This window comes from Balaenoptera physalus, assembly GCF_965194825.1.
Source record: "Balaenoptera physalus genome assembly, chromosome: 4".
Taxonomy (NCBI): Eukaryota; Metazoa; Chordata; class Mammalia; order Artiodactyla; family Balaenopteridae; genus Balaenoptera; species Balaenoptera physalus.
The window spans coordinates 145,890,204-145,898,396 of NC_138891.1; the positions used below are offsets into that span (position 1 = coordinate 145,890,204).

An 8,193-nucleotide genomic window follows, 5' to 3' on the forward strand; every position below is an offset into this window, starting at 1 on the left:
GGGAGCGCTGCCCAGCGAGTGCCCCCCGCCCCCTCCATGCCGCGCCCCGCCTCCCTCTGTGCCCCTGGTCCCCTGCCCCTCCCCCCATGGCTCTACCTTGTCACCCCTGCCACACTTCCCAGGCCTCTGGTCCACATGGGGTGAATCCAGGTGCCGGCTGGCAGCTTTGTTGTCCCTACCTGGTCCCAAACCCCGTGCCCCCCACCAGGAACAGGGGGGACCTTTCGGTCTCTGCTCACTCACAGGGGAGGGAAGGCAACAAGCATAAGGGGGGGGCGGGGGGCCACTGGCACATGACCGTCTGCCCGAGAGTGACCAGCTCTGGCCTTGGTCCCCAAGAGGGGTGTGGCCACAGCAGAGGAGCTGAGAGGGGTTAAGGTGCGGAGACCCATCCCGAGGTCGCTCACGGAAGCAGGCAGAGGGATGCTCGGCGCCGGGGCAGGGGTGGGGACTCATTCTGTGTCCTGAGCTGACCTGGGGTTGGGTCTCCAGGCTGACCGCCCGGTGTGGCCCCTCGGGCCAGTGGAGGCCACGGATGCGGATGGAGCTGTGTGAGTGCCCTTGCCCCTCAGGTGACTCAATCCTGACTCACCTGGGGCAGGTGGACGGCAGGTGGGGATAGGCTGGCACGGGGTGGGCCACCAGATACAGGATGGCGACACTCACCCTGGAAGGTGCCAGGGCCCTGTGATTGCCGTCTTCACTGCCCTCTGCCCTGCTGTCCTGGGAGAATCTGATGGTCCACGGGTGGCAAGAGGGGCGAGCTCGTCCAGCTCAGACGAGGCGCTGGCGGCTTAGTTGACAACACAGACCCTCAGCATGAGCAGAAAATGCCGCCAAGGGAAAACCGGTGCATTAGTGACCGCACCCCGCTGCCCTGGGCCTTGGTTCCCTGAGGGCAAGGCGGTGAGACAGGGTGTGGGCGGGGAACGGCCTCCGGCCTCCGGTGTCTGGCTCATTACTCTTTCAACACCAGCTCCACCCTTGGAAGGTGCACCCTGGGCACACCTATTCAGGATATTTTTAGAGCCTTGCTTTCAAAATGAGGCAGATCGATAGTTAAACAGCTGCCTCGCCCTTGCTCCAATGAGAGAGTCCAGGGCCTCCTTGCTGTCGGGGAGGTTGATGGCTCACAAGCTGGTCTCTCCAAACCCAGGTGGGCAGGGCGGGCAGGACCTCAGCCGGGTGACCCTGGGACTCAGGTGCTGCCGGCTCCGCTCTGCAAGCCCCCGGCCTGCAGGCCCAGCCGCTGAGAAATCCTGAGCTGAGTCCAGAGGGCGGGAAGGACTCACTGCAGCTGCTTCACCGCACTGGGGGCCCCGAGAGCCCCAGGGCGACAGGGGGTTCCTGCACAGGCAGCACGAGGCCCACACGCGGTGATGGGGCCGGAGGCCGACTGGGCTAGTTGGAGGCATAACGTGGCCACTGCAGACGGCTCCAGGCCGGCCCAGCCTCCTCTTCAGGTGCTCGGACCTCCCTGGGCCTCTCCTCTCCAGGGACCCGGTGCAGGGAGGCGCTGGCTATTTCCTCGGGCCTGGGCACACAGAGGGCCAGGCCCAGCCCCGAGTTCTCTCGCTCTCTTGGGGCAGCTGTGGGCACGACTGTCCTGCTGGGGTGCGGGCTATGCCCTGCCCGGCTAGGCTGCCCCCGGGGGAAGCTGGGGGGCTGTCTCTGGGCACCCTGCACCGGACGGGACCACTGAGGCTGCCGGGCATCAGTGAAAAGCGACCTGCAAGCCTGGCGGCGGGTCAGGGGCCCATCCGGGTGGAGCGTGACATCACTCGATTCCTCCTGAGACCCAGTTGGGGTGGCAGCTCTCAGGTACAAAGACCTCGCTAAGCAGTTGAAACACAGCATGGAACGGCCCGTGTGGTCCACGCGGCTTCCTTCCGAGGGGATCTGGCCGTGGCCGTGCTCTGCTCGCCCTGCCCTGGTCCGAGAGGGAGCCAGAGGGGCCAGCCGCGGAGCCAGGGGAGGGTGCCACTATCTCTCTGCCTCTGCTCCCGGGCTCTGTCTGGCTAGAAGCAGGCAAGCGGGTCCGGGGGCGAGAACAGGCGGGGGTGGCCACCCAGCCCCACTGTCCACCTCCACGTGGGGCACACCAGCCAGCTTGCCCTCGGACCAGAGGATTAAGCCACGTCCCTCACGGTGCTGTCCTGTCTCTCTTGAGCCTCTTGTGCACATTTATCAAGGGAACAGCCGCATTTTCAACTTGGAAAAATGACTCTCACCTCTTCAAATAGTGCAGAGAAGCAGAGGACGGACCAGCAGCTGGGGATGTGTCCCCCTCCTCCTACCCCAGGCCTTGTGCCCCGGGGACCCCACTGTCAACCCTGGTGGGTGACACGGCCTCCCCATCAGCTCCGATACAGAACCCGCCCTGTCCCATCGTGGTCCCCAAATCCACACTTCACATGAGGGCTGTGACAGGGGCCATCCAGACACCCCAAGATCACGGAGGGGAACCTGAGGACAAGCCGTGGCACCTACGAGGCTGGCCTGTCACGGTCCCCTGGGGGCCCCAGACATGGCCCGAGACAGAGGAGCAGCGTACAGTGCTCTCTGCCAGCTCCCACTGTGGTCCCCTCCGCCCTCCTCATGGGGGATTCTGCACCCAGATGTTCTTCCTTCAGCCCAAACCCAGCTGGGGCTCCGTCGACTGGGGTGCTGCCTGGGCCAGCCGGGGGTCTAAGGTTTCCTGTCATCTCCAGACCTGCTCTGTCCGCCACAGAGGCCACTAGCTCTGTGCGTCCTGTCAAATGCATTCAGCAGAATTTGAAGCCCAGTTCCTGTGTTTCAGGCCCTCGGTCACATGTAAATGGCAGTGCAGATGTGGGCCGTTTCCATCACCGCAGACAGATCTGCGGGCAGCGCTGGCCAGAGCCCCCCTCCTCAGCTGCCCAGACACACTCCCTCGAGGCTTGAGCCATACCAGCCCTCCCCCTGCCACAGATCTGACCTGTCCCCACCCAGCTTCGTGCAGCAGAAAGGGCAAGAATGGACACCGTGCAGGAGGTGACCACAGGGACCTGGGGCGAAAAAGATCAAGGAGTTGGGCCCTGGCCTTCAAGGTGCAGCCGTTAGCCCAGAGGTCAGTGTCTGCCGGTCCTGCCTCTGCCCCATCCCTGGGCTGTGGCTTCTCCCGGGGTGGCAGGGTGGCAAGCAGAGGGCGTGACGGGACCCCTGACGTGTGACCGGGCGGGAACTCCGGGAAGGGACTGAAAGTCCCGTGGCCCACACTGGAGCTACTCCCCTGCCATTGGCTGCAGATTTAGACCACCCGCGAGAGCCAAGTGTGACTCTTGGAAAAATGTTAGAATCATAAGAGAATTAAGTAAAGTAACTTGTTAAAAAAATATGTATATGTATGGACATATCTAGAATAAAGTATAAGATATTTAGAAATAAACTTAACAAGAAATGTACAGAACATATATGGGGAAACAATAAAGCTTTCGGACGGACATTTAAGTGAGTAGAAGATGTACCCGGAGCCCAGGGCAAGGCTCGTGGTGCCGAGTTGCCTTTCCCCAAGGACGGATCTGTAAAATCAGTACAAGGCCCATCAGGGTACAAGGAACATGTTTTTTTCAACTTGGAAAGTTGTCTCTAAAGCTCATGTCTACGAACAAATGTGTATAATGTAACTACTTTTTGTTTGCAGAAGAGCAGCTGCAGGGAAGGGAGTGGAGCTGATGTGAGGAGGCGGGATGGGCTGGGTGGAGGTGGCTTACACACCTCCAGGGGAAGGGGCCGCGCTGGGACACTCAGCCCTTGGGAAGAAGAGGAAGGCAGACTCAAACTTCACAGCACACAGAAAACAACTCCAGGTAAGTCGAATTTTAACATAAACATCAATAACCGCATAGATCTGGGGAGGCCGAAGGGAGAAATCACAAGGGAAAAGACTGTCGGGCATGCCTACATTCAACTGAAAACATCTTTAGGTCAAAGAGCATCTCAAGGGACTGCAGCCCCGAGGCTCACTGGGAACAGGTCTGCGTGGAGCCGCCAGGCGGGGCTGCTGTCCTCAGGCAGTGGGTGTGTCTGCACGTATTTGCGCATTCCTGTGTTTGATGAGCGTTGTTGGACCAACGAGGAAAAGAGGAGCACACATGCTGAAACACGGGCGCGGGATGGAGATGGCGACGGCTCAAAACAAGAACTAAGAAGAGTCACGTTAAAGTCATGAGAAGGCCGTGTTTTGACAATCCAACTTGCAAAGATTTTTTAAAAGTTTAACTTATTTTTTCAGGGTTTGGTTTTTTTTTTTTTTTTTTTGTCTTTCTTTTATTGAATAGGTAGTATATTTGCATAATTCAAATGTCGAAAAGTATAAAAGGTGATGCGGTGAATGTCTCCCCCCCACCTGCCCCCTCTCTGCCCGGGTCCCACCGTCCCAGCCCCGCCCCTGACAGGCAGCCTGGGTCCGGGGGGAGAATCCACCCCACATGTGCAAGGTGGCACACGCGCCCACGGCCCCTCCTCTTCTGCGTAGCTGCTGGCGGACTGTGTCCACCTCCCCCTTCCCTGGGTAAAGCTTGGGAGACAGCTCCGAACCCACACACAGGAGCTTCGAGTTCTTTTCTGAACAGCAGTGAAGAACTAATCACCTTGAACATTCACCATTTCACTGGTGCACAAGGATATTTATAAAATCCTTTCAAGGAAATAAAATTTGCTGTCCAAGTGGCCCTAGTAGAGGTGGGGCTGGGGGTGCCTGGAGAGGTTTGTTTTAACCATGACGCCCAGCTCTGGTGACAGTGAGGGCGAAGAGTGCTGCAGGTGTGAGAACACCCACACGTCAGCAGGGAGGGCGCAGCCCCAGTGGTCAGGGATGTGTGTGAACAGAGCAGTAGGGGGGGCCTGGAGGATCAGGGTGCAGGTTGAACAGCGCCTTTCACCTGGCTGACCGGCAAAGTGTGGGAAACTGGCCGGGATGTGGGCTGCTGGGACACCTCGGGGGTGGTGGAGTGTGAAGTGGGCAGCCGTCCTGCAGAGGGGCCTGGCGCTGATGGTCAGATGAAGCCCTGGGGACACTATGGCCCCCTCGTCCCTCTCCAGGGTCATTCCCCAGTGGCCTCCTCCTCCAGAGCCACTCCGGACACAGACCGCAACACAGTGGGGCCCCAGGCGAGGGATGGGCTCATGCCACCACCTGGAGAAGGAAGTGGCAGACGTGCCAGGTGCTCACGGTGGTGCCCCTGCAGTGGTTAATCAGCCCCGCAGTGTGGATGGCCACATGAGCCACGTGGCGTTTGTCTGCCAGCCGAAGAATGAGATCTGGATAACACACAGCTTTGGGCAAATGGCTTCGGATAATCATGGTTGAGGTAAAAAGAAGGAACAATTAATGACCTTCTTTATGTGCTGAAAATAACAAAGAATAAAATAAAAACGTAGGTATTCTGTTTTAATAGCTTGCCATCCATTTGTAGTAAAAGCAATTTCTGTTGGTGTCACATTTGTCCTTCCTCATGACCCTGGCACGTTGATTTTATAGGGTCCCTTTGACCAGGATTGCACATGGTGTGTCTGGAACATGGACCACCTCCCTTGTCCCCACTCTGCCCAGTGGGTATGAGCTACCCCGCTGGGCCCTGCGCTAGGACAGGGGTGGGAGCCCCTGTGCAGCCAAGGAAGACAAAGCTTCCAGAAATGTGCACTAAATCAGCAGCCTTTCCCTCTGATTCTAAGACAAATTATCAGGCCTGAACCAAAAGCCATTTTTGTGGAAAATGACATCCAGTCAGCCCTCGTCACACACACTCCACACAGACGCACATCCCACACCCCCCACACACATTCTCACCACACGTACCACACACGCATGCTAAAGGGAAGTCCCATAACTGTGTAAGACTTAGGATGGCCTCTGGGAAGTTTTTCAAGAGACCAGCTCTGACAACTTCCAATTCCAGTTCAGATGGACTAACCGAGCCTAGACTTACTGTCCCCCATGAAACAATGGAAAAAACAGACAAATCCAGGAAGCAACAGTTTTCAGACACTGGAAAACAGGAAGCATAAGTGTTCCCTGAGATGAGAAACAAAAGAGGTGTGACCCAGAGGTGCCCAAGGTCAGGGCAGGAGAGTTCCTGCTGCAGCACAGGGAAAGGAAGTCCAGGCAGAGCCCACAGGTTTCCCCATCAAGGAAAAATCTGGGAGTCCAAGAGGTGAAGGTGGGTAGGAACCACAGCACAGGGTCCTGCTTTGAAACGAACTGCACAGAGGAAATTCCAGAAATCTGCAGAGGATTCCCATCCAGAATTCAGGTGGGTACAGATCAGTGTGTGTGCGAGGACAGTACCCGAGGCCAGGGAGAGAACCGCCAAAAGAGAAGAGGGGGCAACCCTCAGAGCACACACAGCGCAAGGAATGGTGCCTGCTTCCTCCAGTCAGAGTGGAAAACCTCATAATTCATGGGGCACTGAGCAGGGTTCATGGGGCATCCAGAGGGTTTGCCTCCGTAAAGGAGAAAAACAACCCTTAGGCTAAAGGCTGCTCTGATCTTGCATTAAAAGTTGAAAGCAAGTCTTGAGAGAAACAAATTGTTTCCAAGTCACTTAATTGCATTCCAGGACAAGCTCAAGCATGCTAATAGGAACACAAAAACATCCAATACAGGGAAAACATGATATCTGGCATCCAATAGAAGATTACTAGGCATGCAAAAAAAGCAGGAAAATATGACTGAAAATGAGGATAAAAATCAATCGATAGAAACAGATCCAGAAATGACAAAGAAGATAGATTTAGTAGAGAAGGGCATTAAAACTATTATTATAACTATATTTTTATATTCAAGAAGGTAGGAGAAAAGAGGAAGCGTGATAAAGAGAGACACGGAAGATATAAAAGACCCAAGTCAGACTTCGAGAGATGAAAACTAAAATGTCTCAGGTGAAAAATACACTGAAGGGGAAGAGCAGCAGGTTAGACATTGCAGAAGGAAAGATTAGTGAACTGGAAGATACAGTGCTAGAAACTATACAAAATGAAACACAGAAAAATATTCTAAAAAATGAATAGAAAACAGTGAAAGAAAACTTTAACTTTATGTGACAAGTTAAAGTCCTCTAATATTGTCACCAAAGTCCCCAAAGGTATAAGGACAAATATCTGAACATGAATGCACAGAACCCAGAATCTCAGTAAACCCCAAGCACAAGAAATATTAAGAAAATAACACCAAGGCACATCATGAACAAAGTGCTCAAATCTAGTGACAAAGAGAAAAATCTTAAAACCAGCCAGAGGGAGGAAAAACACTTTCACATAGATGAACAAAGAAAAGAATGACAGCAGGCTTCTCATAGAAACAGTGTAAATAAGAACACAGTGGAGCAATATCTTTAAAGTACCAAAATATAACTCGGCCAAGAATTCTACACCCAAGAAAAGTGTCTTCCAAAAATGGAGGTGAAATAGACTTTTTCAGACATGCAAAGACTGAAAGACTTCACAACAGTGGACATACATCTTAAGAAATATTAAAGGAAGTCCTTTGAGAAGAAGGAAAATCTGAATCAGTACAAAGGAATGAAAAGCATCAGAAATGGAAAATATATGGATAAATAGAAAAGATGTATTTTTAAAATCTCTTAAAATATAACTGACTTCTTAAAGAAAAAAGTGGTGTATTATGGGGTTTATCACAAGCATAGAAGCAAAATGCATAACAACAATCGCACAAAGGCTGGGAGGGGGAAATGGAAATGTACTCTTGTAACATAATATTACCATGTTAAATTAAGGATGTGTGCTATGAACCCTAGAGCCACACATAAAAGAAAAAAAAAACAAGAATTATGGCTAATAAGCCAACATAAAAGATATATGAAATTTAAAAACTCTATTAATCTCAAAGAAAGCAAAAAAGCAAAAAATAACAGATGAGACAAATGTAAGATAAATAGTAAGATGATAGATTTAAACTTAACCATATTAATAATCACATTGATGCTCTAATGACCAAAACATTCCAATTGGAACAGAAATTGTAAGACTGGATAAAAAAGCAAGACTAAACAATATACTGACAACAGGAAAAACACTTTAAATGTAAAGATACAAATAGGTTAGAAATAAAAGGATGGAAGAATACATACCATGATAATACTATTTAAAAGATAGTTGGACTGACTCATAACATCAGACAAAGTAGATATCAGAGCAAGGAACATTGAAAGA

The 8,193-nt window shown here is 52.6% G+C and overlaps 1 long non-coding RNA gene across 1 annotated transcript; it reads left to right on the forward strand.

Moving 5' to 3' along the window:
• The first annotated feature begins 574 nt into the window (after positions 1–574).
• Positions 575–7,980, forward strand: LOC309659647. The gene is made up of 2 exons (XR_014262900.1): positions 575–3,091; positions 3,665–7,980. It is a non-coding gene; the product is annotated as an uncharacterized lncRNA (long non-coding RNA).
• The last annotated feature ends 213 nt before the right edge of the window (positions 7,981–8,193 follow it).